At 45.1% G+C, this 16,195-nt stretch overlaps 1 pseudogene; it reads right to left on the reverse strand.

Annotated features, from left to right (window-relative positions):
* Positions 1-10,458: 10,458 nt before the first annotated feature.
* LOC115855224 (small ribosomal subunit protein uS14-like) lies at positions 10,459-10,724 on the reverse strand (annotated as a pseudogene).
* Between the last annotated feature and the right edge of the window lie 5,471 nt (positions 10,725-16,195).

Genomic DNA, 16,195 nt, shown 5'->3' on the forward strand with positions numbered 1-16,195 from the left:
TCAATAAAAAACAACCAAGATGTGAAGACAGAGAGGAAGGTAACTCCATGTCCCTATTAGAGATTCTCAGAGGAATACATCCTAATTAATTTCCATCATGGCTAAGGCCCTGCAACATTTATAGACAAATATAGCACCTTAATCAGCATGGGTGAAGGACCTGGTTCCCTTAATCCATCAGCTGTGAAACAGGTTTTTTGTTTTTGTTTTTTTTTTTCCCCAGTACGCGGGCCTCTCACTTTTGTGGCCTCTCCCATTGGGGAGCACAGGCTCCGGACGCACAGGCCCAGCGGCCATGGCTCACGGGCCCAGCCGCTCCGCGGCACGCGGGATCCTCCCGAACCAGGGCACGAACCTGTGTTCCCTGTGTCCCCTGCATCGGCAGGCGGACTCTCAACCACTGCGCCACCAGGGAAGCCCTGAAACAGGTTTTTACCGTAGGCGACTTAAGTCATTTATTTTAATAGTTTACACATTACACAATGACTTAGGACTAAGTGCCAAGAAATATAGTAAGAGCAAGATCAAATCCAACCACACTTCAATTATTAATCTCTAATGTTAGCCCTTATAAAAGCCCATCCAGCTGCATTATCCTTTTTCTGAAAGCTCTCTGTCTGTGGAGTAGAGCAGGAAACGGATAAGGCTGTGTATGATCAGGCCACTGACCACGGCTGTTCTCTTTCTCTCTGTCCATCCCCTGCCCGACCAGTGCCTGTTTCACCTACACCCTACGCACAGGACTGACCTTCCTAAGTACTTGTCCCAGGCCCCAGCTAGTGATTGTTCTTATCAAAGGGGCGGTGAGGGGCGTGCCCCTCTGCTAGTTTCCCTGGCAACTAATGAGCCCACGTGAGGTCAATTCTCCTATAACTGGTAACCTCCCCTGCCCCCCAGGAGCGAAGACCGCCACCGTGTCCTGCCCACTGACCGCTGCACAGGTGGGGTGTCGCTCTAGGACCTTGCTTCAGATGTGTAAGCTCCCCCATCCATTGAACCATTGATATATCTGTAGCTGACTCCAGGCTCTTGAAGCTGGGGAAGCACAGGGCTTGTTGGCCTGTGGGGTGCAGCCCAACAGGTGCCAGAACTTTCCAGAACCACAGAAAATTGAGGGAAAGGGGGTGGAGAGGGATCCACTTCTATCTTCCTCTGCTCTCTCCCAGTCACAGCCTAGTGATTCAGAAAAGTCAACCTGACTTTGAAAAGGGAAGTGCTCACTTTCACCGCATAGAATTGACATTTCACACAGAGAAAGCATGAGTTTTTCACAACGTTTGGTCACATTTCAGTGCTCTATGCTAAGCTCTCAAAGCCCGAGAGAAGCCACACAAACTCAGTGGTGTGGCTAGCGATTGCTTCTTGCCTGCAGTACGCAGAGCTGACAATCCTATAATTATTTACATATTGCACCTAAAGCTAGTCCTTCCCTGTTTTTGAAATACTAAGATTGGCTTGAGACAGTATGAGACCTGGGTTCATCTTGGGGATCACACACACACACGCACATACACATACTCCTTACCTAACCCTGAGATTTAACTGCACTTGAGAATTCTTTATCATTAGCTGTCTACCTACAAGCTGAAAAGGTTTGTTTCTTTCACTTTAGCTGTAGCAACTCATTACGCTATCTTTTCTCTCCAGGGAGAGACGCACGAACATGGCTACTGTTAGTCGTGTGATTCTTGCTCCCATTTGGATAAAATCAATACCTTTGCCTTGATTTTTCAGAACCTTCTTTGGAGTTCTTTGGCTGCCAGTAATAAAAAACCTAACTAGAGCTGGCTTTAAGTAAGGAGGGCATTTACTATCTTGCATAATCAGAAGTTCAGATATTGAGTTCCCAGAACTTGCCAATGATGTAATTGAGCCTAGGTTCTTTCCATCTTTGCACTCAGCCATCCTTTAATGAACTGGTTTGGCCTTAGCTTGTTTCCTCACAAAAGGACTCAGCTGGGACTTCCATGCTTCCACTGCAGGCGGAGACCCCGCATGCCGTGGTGCGACCAAAAATTTTTTTTAAAAAGGGGGGGGGGTGGGGGCTTCCCTGGTGGCGCAGTGGTTGAGAGTCCGCCTGCCGATGCAGGGGACACGGGTTCGTGCCCTGGTCTGGGAAGATCCCTACATGCCACGGAGCGGCTGGGCCCGTGAGCCATGGCCGCTGAGCCTGCGCGTCCGGAGACTGTGCTCCGCAACAGGAGAGGCCACAACAGTGAGAGGCCCGGGTACTGCAAAAAAAAAAAAAAAAAAAAAAAAAAAGCGGGGGGTGGGGGGGTGGCAGGCCTCAGCTGCTCCAAACATTACATCCTTAGGCAAGAATTTCCAAAGGTCTTTTTTTTTTTCATTTGAGGTGAAATTCACGCGACATAAAATTAACCATTTTATAAGTAAACGATTCAGTGGCATTTAGTACCTTCACAGTGTTTGCAGCCACCATCTCTATTGAGTTCCAAAACATCTGCATGACCCTGCAGAGGAGAGCTCATACCCACTCAACAGCCATTCCTCTCTCCCTCCCCTCCGATTCCTGCGAAACCACTAATCTTTCTGTCTCTAAGGATTTGCCTCTTCTGGACATTGGAATCATACAATGTGGGGCCTTTTTTCCTTTTTTTATTTTGGCCAGGCTGCGCATCATGTGGATCTTAGTTCCCCAGCCAGAGGTCGAACCTGTGTCCCACTGCAGTGGAAGAAGCGTGGAGTCCTAACCACCGGACCGCCAGGGAAGTCCCAGTACGTGGCCTTTTTTGTGGCTTTTTTCACTTCATCCAATGTGCTCGAGGTCCATCCACACTGTAGCATGCATCCGTACTTCGTTCCCTTTTCTGATAGTCCATCGCGTGGATATGCCACATTGAGTTTATCCGTTCAGCTGCTGATGGATGTTTCGGCTCTTCCTACATTTTGGCTCTTGCGAACAGTGCTGCTGTGAACGTGCCTGTACATGTATTTATTTAAGTAACTGATCTTCAGTTCTCCGGGACATATACTTAGGAATGGAATCACTAGAAAATTTTCTGAAACACATCCCTAGACTTCCCCTCACATCCTATAGGTCAGAATTGTGTCACATCTCTGAGCCTACAGCAATGTCTTGGCAAGGAGAGTGAAACCACCACGATTGGCTAAAACTAATCAAGAGTCACACCCTGAAGCTGGGTGAGAACCCAATCACCTCTGAAGGGCATGGTCACGTGGAAGAGGGCCATTTTCAGGAGATGGTGACCTTGAGTGTGAATGTCATGACACAGGTAGGCAAGTTCTCTGTCAACCATCCCTCCCCGTATTGTGAGATCAATTTGTATTCTGTTCAAGGGTGTGAACCTTACTGTTCTACCTGCCAAGCAAGCTTTCCTTTGGGGATTGTTTGTTCTGCAAACATCTGTCTTAAGGAGGAAGTGTGGGAACTAAGGTCATGACAAACAGCATGTCAGACGATGAAGCCTGTGTGAAATGGAAGCTCTTAAAATATACTAAAGGAAGGACCCTGGTGGATCCAGGGTGTGCTTCCCTTATGGCACCTTTGAAACACTGGGAATGTGTTTCAAGGAACTTCCATTTATTTAACGTTGTCTAGATTCTGGTCTGTGTACCCAGATTTGCCTTTGCCTCCACCACCAAGCCGTGTGGAATTCATTTCTTTGTCTATTCCACAAATATTTCTTGTGTGTCTACTGTGTGTCAGGCACTGGGCAAGGCAGTCGGGAGATGATGGTAAGACAGAGAGCCTTAGCTCCTGTCCTCATGGAGCTAACAGTGTGGTGGAGGAGATTGAGGTTAAACAAATAATTCTGCAGCTCATTTTATTTATTTATTTTTATCTATCAATAATTACTTTTTTCTTTTTTTAAATTGAAGTATAGTTGCTATAAGTTACAAGTGTATAATGTAGTGATTCACAATTTTTAAAGGTTATACTCCATTTATAGTTACTATAAAATACTGGCAGTATTCCCTGTGATGTACAATATATCCCTGTAGCTTATTTTATACCTAATATTTTGTATCTTTTACTCCCCTACCCCTGTATTTCCCCTCCCCCCCTTCCCTTTCCCCTCTGGTAACCACTAGTTTGTGCTCTGTGAGTTTGCATCTTTTTTTGTTATGGCAAAATTTTTTCCTTTTTATGACTGAGTAGTAGTCTACTGTGTGTGTATATATATATATATATATATATATATATGTAATATCTTCTTCATCTATTCATCTGTTGATCACTTATGAACATTGGGGTTATGCAGATCATTTTTAAATTAATATTGTGATAAATGTGATGAAGAAAAAAAAAGCACAGGGTACAATGAAAGTGTGGAAGAGAGGAAGTGTTCTGATTGGATCCTCCATGACAATAGACACAAGGAAAGACTGCAGCAGTTCCCTGCAATGAGTGGTTAAGGGAAAGCAGTGACATCAGCCAGTGTCACTGAAGTCCCTCAATTAGCCAGCAAGGCCAAGTGCAGGCTCCAGGGACACCACCTAGAGCATTATGGGGATTAATTTGTTTTCAACTGAATGTGTATGAGAAAAATAATACTAGGTTTGAAAACAAAGGATTGTTTTAGACCCATAAAGGCCAGAGTGGGGAAGTTTTTAAAAATGGAATTGCAGTCCTTGTGTCACTCTGTGCTGTGCTGAGAGAGAAGCCCATGGCTCGAGGACCGTGTCATGTCACCGTTTGAGCTTCAGTTGACTAGACCAGCCCAGGGGAGCCATCCACTGGTTGATTGACAGCTGTCAGCTGGCCTGGTACATACGCTTTGCTCACAAAGGCACTCCGCACTGCATATTGGTTTCCTGGGGCGGGGCTGCTATAACAAATTACCACAGGCTTGGTGCTTCACTTTTTTTTTTTTTTTTAATATTTATTTATTTGTTTGACTGCTCCACGTCTTTGTTGCGGCACGCGGGATCTTTTAGTTGAGGCGGCATGTGGGATCTAGTTCCCTGACCAGGGATCAAAGCCGGGCCCCCTACATTGGGAGCATGGAGTCTTAGCCACTGGATCACCAGGGAAGACCCTACACTTGGTGCTTTAAAACAACAGAAATTGGGGCTTCCCTGGTGGCGCAGTGGTTGAGAGTCCCCCTGCCGATGCAGGGGACATGGGTTCGTGCCCCGGTCTGGGTGGAAAAAAAATACAAACAAAAAAAACAACAGAAATTTATTCTCTGACAGTTCTGGAAGCCAAAAGTCTAAAATTGAGATGTTGGCAGGGCCACACTCCCTCTGAAGGCTCTAGGGGAGGACCCTTCCTTGCCTCTTGTAGCTCTGGTGGCCCTATAGCTGTTTCTTGACTTGTGGCTGCATCACTCCAGTCTCTTCCTCTGTCTTCACATGGCCTTCTCCTCTCTGTGTGTCTCTTATAAGGATGCTTGTCATTGGATTTAGGGCTTGTCCAGGATGATCTTATCTTGGGATCCTAAATTTAATTGTATTTGCAAAGACCCTTTTTCCAAATAAGGTAAGATTCACAAGTTAAGGTTCTGGGATTAATCCATGAACATATCTTTTTTTTTTTTTTTTTTTTTTTTTTTGCGGCACGCGGGCCTCCCACTGTTGTGGCCTTTCCCGTTGCGGAGCACAGGCTCCGGACGCACAGGCTCAGCGGCCATGGCTCACAGGCCCAGCCGCTCCGCGGCACGTGGGATCCTCCCAGACTGGAGCACGAACCCGTGTCCCCTGCATCGGCAGGCGGACTCTCAACCACTGCGCCACCAGGGAAGCCTGTGAACATATCTTTTTGAGGATCACCATTCAACCCACTCCCATTGTATAATGACTATTAGACCCAGTCATGTCAGGGAAGATGCTGGACAGTGACAATGATCCAGTCAGGTCCTCTTTTTATGGAAGTCTGGACCCAAGCAAGATATGCAAGAAATAAACCCCTCCATTGGAGTTGGGCAGAAGCCAAGAGACCCCCAAAGAAGACAGTCAGAAGTCAGAGCAACGACCAACTGAGGCCACATCGTGAGAATGGGGACAATTCTAGAGCTTCTCTTTCCTGGCATACCATTTTCATCGATGTAAGCAAAAATGCATCTTTTGAACCCTGCTCAATATTGTGTAACAACCTAAATGGGAAAAGAATTTGAAAAAGAATAGATACAGGTATATGTATAACTGAACCACTTTGCTGTACACCTGAAACTAACACAACATTGTTTTTTTGTTTTTTGTTTTTTAAATTTATTTATTTATTTTTGGCTGCGTTGGGTCTTCGCTGCCGCACGCGGGCTTTCTCCAGTTGCGGTGAGCGGGGGCTCCTCTTCGTTGCCGTACACGGGCTTCTCATTGCGGTGGCTTCTCACTGCAGAGCACGGGCTCTAGGTGCGTGGGCTGCAGTAGTTGTCGCTCGTGGGCTCAGTAGTTGTGGCTCATGGGCTCAGTAGTTGTGGCTCACGGGCTCTAGAACGCAAGCTCGGTAGTTGTGGCGCATGGGTTTTGTTGCTCCGCGGCATGTGGGATCTTCCTGGACCGGGGCTCAAACCCGTGTCCCCTGCATTGGCAAGCGGATTCTTAACCCCTGTGCCACCAGGGAAGTCCCTAACACAACATTGTTAATCAACTATACTCCAATATAAAATAAAGTTGAAAAAAAATTAAATTAAATTAAATGTATCCTTTGTTTTTCATGACGTTTAATGTCTTGGACTGTGTCTAACAATAGCTGGTGTCTTAATTCTTGCTGCTGCGGGGGCAGCAATTCTGGAGTGACGACTTTGTCTGCAGGAAGGTGAGCGCCAAAAGCACAGGGGTCCAAAGCTCCAGGATGGGTGTCGATGGCTCCAGGAAACAGTGGAGCACTTTTTTCACTCCTAAGAACACAGGAGTTGGAGGAGGGATGAGGCAAGAAGAGGATCAGACATGTATAGCAACATTGCCATTGGAGGAGTCAAAAGGAGGGTCCCCTGCATGATTCCTGAGCCGGCACAAGAACCCAATGCCAGCGGCTTTTCAGTCTTTTAAGAAATGCAACATCGGGCTCTCCGGGTGGCGCAGTGGTTAAGAATCCTCCTGCCAATGCAGGAGACGCGGGTTCGAGCCCTGGTCCGGGAAGATCCCACATGCCACAGAGCAACTAAGCCCGTGCGCCACAACTACTGATCCTGCTCTCTAGAGCCCACGAGCCACAACTACTGAGCCCACGTGCCACAACTACTGAAGCCCGGGTGCCTAGAGCCCCTGCAGAGAAGCTACCGCAATGAGAAGCCCTCACACCACAAGGAAGAGTAGTCCCTGCTCGCCGCAACTAGAGAAAGCCTGCGCGCAGCAGCAAAGACCCAACGCAGCCAAAAATAAAAATAAATACATTTTTAAAAAAAGAGAGAGAAATGCAGTATCACCATCATTCTCAAGGCACAGAGGACGATGGTGAGTGAAAAACACAGACCTCAGTGTGACTGCTTCGAAAAGTTATGAGAAGAGTCAGATTCTAAGCAGGAAGACATTGTAGGAATACCTTAGTCAACTTATTTCCATTTTCCTTTTAATATATGCACAAGAGTGACAAGTATCCATTGAAATTTTCAAGTGATAAGAAGTTTGCCATCCTGGGTGCACATTCTTTTCCTGTCTTCGTGGCGTATAAAGTAACGACGCATCTTCTGTCAGATGGTATTTGGACTTGGCTTAAGCAGTATGGTCCAGGCCAGCACAAGGCTTGACAGTTTCCTGAGCAAACTAACTTCGGTTGCTTATATAACGTGCGTTACCCCAGGTAACCCAGAAGGTCCCAAGTAACACAGAGTCGGACAAAAGTTGGGCAAGAAAGAGTGATCAAGCTCAAATCCTTGTGGGCTGTGAAAGAACACACCCCAAATCCTGGGTTAGAAGCAGAAAAGGAGGGTGATTTGCCTCAAGGGCCTACAAGATCCCTCACTGTTTTTTTTTTTTTTTTTACATCTTTATTGGAGTATAATTGCTTTACAATGGTGTGTTAGTTTCTGCTTTATAACAAAGTGAATCAGTTATATATACATATACATATGTTCCCATATCTCTTGCCTCTTGCGTATCCCTCCCTCCCACCCTCCCTATCCCACCCCTCCAGGCGGTCACAAAGCACCGAGCTGATCTCCCTGTGCTGTGCGGCTGCTTCCCACTAGCTATCTACCTTACGTTTGGTAGTGTATACATGTCCATGCCTCTGTCTCGCTTTGTCACAGCTTACCCTTCCCCCTCCCCATATCCTCAAGTCCCTTCTCTAGTAGGTCTGTGGCTTTATTCCTGTCTTACTGTTTTATTTATTTATTTGGCCACACTGCGCGGCTTGTGGGATCTTAGTTGCCCCACCAGGGATTGAACCGGGCCATGGCAGTGAAAGGCCCAAGTCCTGACCACCGGACCGCCAGGGAATTCCCCCTCACTGTTTAAAAAAAAAAAAAAAGGTGAATTATTTAGGTATTTGCTTTAAGGCTGACGATCTTTGATATATTGAAGCACAGACTAGTCTTTATCCCAGAGTATTTCTCAACCCCTTTTCCTTTATTGCCCCTCCCCCAGTTACCTTTTCAGACTCTTTTTTTCTAATTGTCCCGCTCCATGAATCTTCTTATTGTGATAAAATATACATAACATAAAATTCACCATTTTAACTATTTTAAAGTGGCATTAACTATTGATACATTCACAGTGCTGTGCAACAAATACCACTGTCTGGTTCCAGAACTTTTTCATCACCCCAAACAAAAACTCCAAACCCATTATTATGCAGTCACATCCCATTCTCCCATCCCCCCAGGTCCCGGAGACCATTAATCTGCTTCCTGTCTCTATGGATTTGCCTCTTTTGGACATTTCCTATAAACGGAATCATAAAACACGTGGCCTTTTAGTTCTGGCTTCTTTCACTCAGCATCATGTTGTATATGTATCAGTACTTTATTCCTTTCTATGGCTGAATAATATTCCATTGTATGGATGGATAGATGGACCACATTTGTTTAACCATTCATTTAGTAGATAAACATTTGGGTTGTTTCCACCTTTTGGCTATCGTGAATAGTATTGCTATGACCATTTGTGTTCAAGTGTTTGTTTGAACATCTTTTTCAGTTCTTCTGGGTATATTCATAGGAGTGGAATTGCTGGGATCCTATGGTAACTCTATGCTTACCTTATCAAAGACCCACCAAACTGTTCTCCACAGTGGCAGCACCATTTTGCATTCCCACCAGCGATATATGAGGGTTCCAATTTCTCCACATCATCACCCACACCTCCCCCCGCCCCCCCCATGAAAGGTTAATAGCACACATATACCACGTATGTTTGTGTACTGTAGCCCTTTTGACGGCAGACTTTGTGTCTAATGGAAATATTTACAGGGGATCATAGACTCAGAAGCCTGCAGGAATTTATAAAAACACTGCTGGCTCACCAAAAACACATCTGCCAGCCCTTAGGGCCAGCAGGCCGCCAGGCTGCAGACACGGATTGATTTTATTTTATTAAAATATGTATAGGGTGGATGGAGCATCATTTATTCCATCATTCCCCTTTTCCTTTTGATGGGCATTCATTTTGTGACCAGCTTCCTACCACACATACAAAAAAACAATGTTCCCGTCAACATCCTTGTCCTTAAGTATTGGTACTTTTATTTTTCTGGGACGGATTCCCAGGAGTTGGATAAATGGGTCAAAGGGTTTCGTTTCCATTTTAACAGATGTTGCCAGATTGCTTCCCCAAATGGCTGCAAAACTTCACATGTACCAGAGTGGCCTTTTCTCCATATTCCTGCCAACACTTGAGAGCACTGCTCGTTTTAGTTATGTCAGTCAGTCTAGTGGATGCAATGTCTTATTGCTTCTTTAATTAGCATTTTTCTGACCACTGTTGAATTGGAAGATCTTTACATTCTTTTGTTGGCCATTTGGTTTTGCTCCTCTGTAAATAATCTGTTCATAATCTAAGTCCATTTCTGTCTTGGTTGTTTGTCTTGTTCAGGTCAATTTGTAAAAGCTCTTTAGATAGCATCCATCTGAACTTTGGCTTAATTGCAGAGAAGTGATTAAGAGCATCGTCTTCTGGGGCGGGCTGCCAAGGGTCGCCTCAGAACTTAGCCCCTGACTGGCTATGTGACCTCGGCAAGTCATTCAACTTTGCCCCAGTTGACTCATCTGGGAAGTAGCAGTCATGATCAACATCATAATTCCTACCTCATACTGTTGTTCTAGACACCAGTGAGTTAATACAAGTCAATAGGATGGTGCATGGCACACAGTAAGTTAGTCAACCACAGTTGGTGACTATTATTTGTATTACAAATACTTTTCCAGCTCCATCACTTGCACTGGCTTTATTTTTGGTACCCCTTGTCACATAAAACATTTTAATGTTGACATAGTCAAATACCCATCTTTTCTTTCATAGCTTCTGAGTTCCCAGGCTTGGTTAAGAAGATCTCTCCATTTCCTTCATGATGAATTTCCTTGTCTTTTGGGTAAGTTTAAAATTTTTTATTTTATATACAAAGAGTTAGTATTGTTTCTGAGGATGGTAGATATGCTGGATGACCCATTCAAGAAGTTCACTCTTAGTCCAACTTAATGAAGCCGATGTCCTTCCCGTACTGGCGGAAACACTGGCGGCACATATTGAGGCTGTATTTCTGGATCAGGTTGTACCGGTTTGGGCCGGTTTGAGCAGACGCAGCAAGAGCTAGAACGCTGGCCAATTTTTTTTGGATGACTCCAGTAGAGCTGCTGGTGACCCATGTTGCTTTCTTGGCTTCAACTAGGCAAAAGCAAATTTCCTTGTCCTGATCACGGGAAGCCTGTAACTCACCATGTCCCACACGGAGGTGCACTGTCCTGCCGGCTCCTAGATCTGTTTCCTCCCCTTCTCCCTCATCCCTCCGAGATGAGACCTTTAGAACACTTTCACTTCCTCCCTCTCCTCCTTTCCTTTTCCATCTTCCCCAGTGAGACCCATGAGACCCTTTACCTCCCCACCCCCACTCACCAGTCTCTGAGGTTTGGCTGAAATAATTTAGTATTTGTTAGAACTCCCTTAGAGGAGGTCCATTTGGTTTCAAGAGTCCTTCTCTGTTACACAAATCCCTCTCTGGATCCACTTAGATGTAAGACATCCTATGCCTGTGTTCTTAACACTGTTTTCTCTTTTGTTTTCTTCTTCTTTCAGTTTTCTTTTCAGGTGTAGTTGTAGTCTGGTAAGTCTTTTCTCAAGTCATTTCCTCAGATGAAGACCTGGGAGTTATATTCTCTGAATCCTTGGGGGTATCCTTGACTCTTCTCCTTTTGCCTCAATAGATGGAAAGTATTTTGAAAACTGGATAGAGGATTCTTGGGTCGGAGTCCTTTCTCTCTTCTGTAGATACTGGTCCACTGTCATCTTTCCATAGCGTAGATGAAAATCTAATGCCAGTCTGACTTTTTTTCCTTTGTGCATATCTTCTGCTTTCTGCTTGACACTTGTAAGATGGTTATCTTCCAGGTTTGGTGATTTTACCAGAATATGCCCACATATGACTCTTATCAGACCAGTCTGGAACTCAGTGAACCCTGTCAATCTGCAGTTGCTGATCTTTAGTAATTTCAGGAACATTTTCTCCTATTATTTGTTGATCTGTTGCTTATTCTTGTTTTGGAACTCCTATTGTGTGTTCATTCATTCTTCAGGAGCTATCCTCCAACTCTCTTATCTTTCCCCACAGATTTCTATTTCCTTATCATTTTGCTCTATGTTTGGAGACATTTCTTGCACTTGGTCTCCCAGACTGTTCATTTAGCTCTCAGTAGAGATTCTACTCACCTTCTGTTACCAAACGTGGGTTTGGCTGCTCGCCACTCAAAAGCCAATCCTCAAGAGACAAGTGTTGGTTGGAAAGGAAAACTTGCTTTATTCAGGAGGCTGGCAACCTGGGGAGAAGGCGGACTTGTGTCCAAAAGCCACCTCCAAATGTTCTGCTTGACCAGGAAAGTTTTTAAAGGGAAATCATTTGGGGATGGGGTCAGAGTCTTCATCACCTCCCACTGTGTGCAGACTTTCTTCTGATTGGTTGGTGGTGAGGTAACAGGACAGTGTCCCAGGAATCTTGTGCTTGGCCTGAAGTTACCATCCTCCACTTGGGTGGGGGTCTTAGTTCCTACAGAAGAACTCAAAGATATTGTTCTGTGTATCCCTTGAGGAGGAACCAGGACCCTGCCCCAAGGCTGCACTATTGTTTCTTCACTGCTCCTCCTTTGTTTCTGCATCCCCTCCCTTCCCCGATAAGCAACTGTTCAAATCTGCCCTTTCCGAACTCGGAAGGTCAAGGAGGCTGAATAAAGCCTATTTCCTACAAACAAGAAACAGGGGACACAGAAAGGATTTGAACCCGGGAGGTCCCCACAGGGTCCTACTCTGTTTCATTAGCATCAGATCCCACAGGTGAAGGGCTCAGTCCCGCAAGACTGTTGGACTCAACTTCAGAAGAACAAACAGTCAAAAACCAGATGGGGAAGAAAGCCTGTTTAAGGCACCCTGCCCAAATCGCCCTACCTCAATTTTTCCAACATTGTAATGGCATTTCTTCATTTAAAAATACATCATGGGAACTCCCTGGCAGTCCAGTGGTTAGGACTCTGCGATTTCACTGCTGAGGGCCCGGGTTCAATCCCCAGTCAGGGAACTAAGATCCCTCAAGCTGAGTGGTGCATGGCCACAAAATAATAATAATAACAAGAATAATAACAATAATAATAATGATATAGAGATCGAAAGTAGATTGGTATTTGCCAGGAGCTGGGGCAGCTCTATGGGGCATGACTGACAATGGGCATGGGGGGTTTTGGGGGTGGGATGATGAAAAAGTTGTGGAATTAGACAGTGGTGATGTTTGCACAAGTTTGTGAATATACAACAATAAAAATGGCTGAACTGTACTTTAAAAGGATGAATTTATCATTTCTCAGCCTTTTGTCTAAGATCAAGCAGCAGTATCTGTTTTTAGTTCGTGTTTTTAGTCAGTGAACTGTGGTTGAGGGCTGGAGGACAGCATCCTCAGGGAGTTGCATGGTGTCTTGGTTGCGTGGATTGGGTGGCTGGGAATCCAGTCTGTGTCTGGAGCCAGGCTATGACCCAGGACATCCTGGTCACCTCTGCCAGCATGCAGCCATACCCAGGGACCTGCTGTGGCTTCCAGAATCAGCTGGACCATCTCTCTTGGGAGTTTCTCCGGCTTCCCTCTGTCAACTGGTTGGTCCTCCCAGATTCCATTTTATTTCACTCTGTCAGCTATAAAGGATGGATCACTGGGCTGTCGAGATAGAGGGGAAGTGCTGGCTTAGTCCTCAATGGGAAAGACATAGGAAGGGCCCGGGCAGGAGTTTGAATTTTGTGCCCTGGCTGTCCTGCTGTTCTCAGGCTTTTTAGGCATGTATCTGAAAGAAAGTCTCTTGAATTAAGACTATAAGAAAGTACACAAGATATTCAATAAAGTAAATGACCTAAAAAAAAAGATGAATTTTATAGCATGTGAATTATATTTCAGTATAAAATATCTGTAGCTGTAAGGATCCTAAACCCAGGACCTCTGTCATCCTCTCTGCACCCCCAGCACCTGGCCAATGAGTGGGAAAGCTGGAATTTCAACCCAGAAACATCTCATTCCAAAAGCCATTCTCTTTCACCTCCACCCCACGTTGATACCAGGTAGCCTGGCAGCAAAGACTGTGCTGAGTTGGAACTCTATTCTTTTGATAATTGAAGGTTTTTGAGGTTAGGAAAAGAGGCATGGTTCAATTTTTGTTTTAGAAGGATAATTTTTAGGAGCTTTATGGGAATATTCTTTGTTAGAAATGATAACAGTAGATAAGACTATTCAGCAATTTTTTTCTGGATGGACTATAATAATTTTAGTTGTTCCGTTTAAAAAAAATTTTTTTTTGAAATCATGACTGAAATGTCAGCTTCTATGGGAACCTCAGAGAGAAGTGTGATTTTTTTTCTCTCAGTTTTTTAAAAATATGCATTTTAATGAATTTTGAGATTGGTTTCCATCATTAAACAAAAGATAGCTGGAGAGAGAGAAGAGGCAGTTGGGCAATGTTTGCCTGTGAAAAATCAACCTGTCTTTAATGTTATTCTTCTACTTTTTTTAAGTTGAATTTCTCTGCTGTGTAGCACAAGAGGCCTTATGTGAAATTCTATTCTAATTTATAGGTGATAAGTGGTTTTAAATAAACACATATGGCATTCCAGCTGAGCTCTGAAACCACTGGCTGACAGCGGCATAGGACAAAGACGATCAGACGCTGTGCGAGTTTGCTCGGGCCACCTTATCAAAGTTTTACAGTCTGGGTGGCTTAAACAACAGAAATTTTATTTTCTCACAGTTCTGAAGGCCAGAAGTCCAAGATCAAGGAGTGGGTAGAGTTACTTGTTCTGAGACCTCTCCCCTCGCTTTGTAGACAGCCGTCTTCCCCCTGTCCTCACATGGTCTTCCCTCTGTGCACATCTGTGTCCTAATCTCTGTGTCCTCTTTTTATAAAGGCACCAGTCCTATTGAATTAGGGCCCCACCCCTAATGACCTCATTTTCATTTAATTACCTCTTTAACACCCCTTGTTCAAATACAGTCACGTTAAGAGGTACTGGAGGGACTTCCCTGGTGGTACAGTGGTTAAGACTCTGTGCTCCCAATGCAGGGGGCCCGGGTTTGATCCCTGGTCTGGGAAATAGATCCCACATGCATGCCGCAACTAAGAGTTCACATGCCACAACTAAGGAGCTGGCAAGCCTCAACAAGGGAGCCCACCTGCCACAACTAAGACCTGACCCAACCAAATAAATAAATATTAAAAAAGAAAAAAAAAAGAGTACTGGAGGTTAGGGCTTCAACATAGCAATTTGGGTGGAGGGGGACACAAATCAGCTCATAACAGACACCCTGGTTTATATCTTGCTCTAAGGAGTTGTATTCAGTGAAACTGAGGAAAATGTTTATATGAGAACTACCCAGGCTAGAAACGACCAGAAGTCACAAGACACTGGCTCATACCTAGTATTCCACCCTAAGTCCATCCTCAGACCACCCCCTCTGGGGCAGGGATCTTGCCTGACCCAGGAGAGGACTGGGGACAGAGAGTGGGGGATGGGAGAGAGGATGAGCTAGAGAAGAGGGGCAGCTACTCTATAGAGTTGTAACAGTTTTCTTTTTTAAATCACGTGAAATTAACATAACATAAAACGAACCATTTTATTTTATTTATTTATTTATTTTAATTTATTTTATTTATTTATTTTTGGCCACGTTGGGTCTTCATTGCTGTGTGCGGGCTTTCTCTAGTTGTGGTGAGCAGGGGCTACTCTTTGTTGCAGTGTACGGGCTTCTCATTGCGTTGGCTTCTCTTGTTGCGGAGCACGGGCTCTAGGCGTGCGGGCTTCAGTAGTTGTGGCGCACGGGCTCAGTAGCTGTGGTTTATGGGCTCTAGAGCGCAGGCTCAGTGGTTGTGGCGCAAGGGCTTTGTTGCTCCGCAGCATGTGAGATCTTCCCGGACCAGGGCTCGAACCCATGTCGCCTAAGTTGGCAGGTGGATTCTTAACCACGGCGCCACCAGGGAAGCCCAAAATGAACCATTTTAAAGTGAACGGTTTAGTGGCATTTAGTACATTCTCAGTGTTGTACACCATCACCTCTATCTAGTTCCAAAACATTTTCATCACCCAAAAAAGAAACCCCCTGCCCTTTAGCAGTCACACCCCATCTCCCCTCCCCCAGCCCCTGGCAACCACAGTCTGCCTTCTGTCTCTATGGATTTGCTTCTTCTGAACATTTCATACAAATGGGATTATACAGTATGTGGCCCTTTGTATCTGACTTTCACGTTATGTTTTCCAGGTTCATTTTTTAAAAATATTTATTTGTCTATTTATTTATTATTTACTTAGGCTGCGCCAAGTCTTTTTCCTTGTTTTTTTAAATTTATTTATTTTGGGCTGCATTGGGTCTTCATTGCTGCACGCAGGCTTTCTCTATTTGTGGCGAGCGGGGGCTACTCTTCGTTGTGGTGTGCAGGCTTCTCATCGTGGTGGCTTCTCTTGTTGCGGAGCACGGGCTCTGGGTGCACGGGCTCAGTAGTTGTGGCATGCAGGATCGGTAGTTGTGGCTCGCAGGACCTAGAGTGCAGGCTCAGTAGTTGTGGTGCACGGGCTTAGTTGCTCCACGGCATGTGGGATCTTCCCG

Source organism: Globicephala melas, chromosome 13, assembly GCF_963455315.2.
Source record: "Globicephala melas chromosome 13, mGloMel1.2, whole genome shotgun sequence".
Lineage (NCBI taxonomy): Eukaryota > Metazoa > Chordata > Mammalia > Artiodactyla > Delphinidae > Globicephala > Globicephala melas.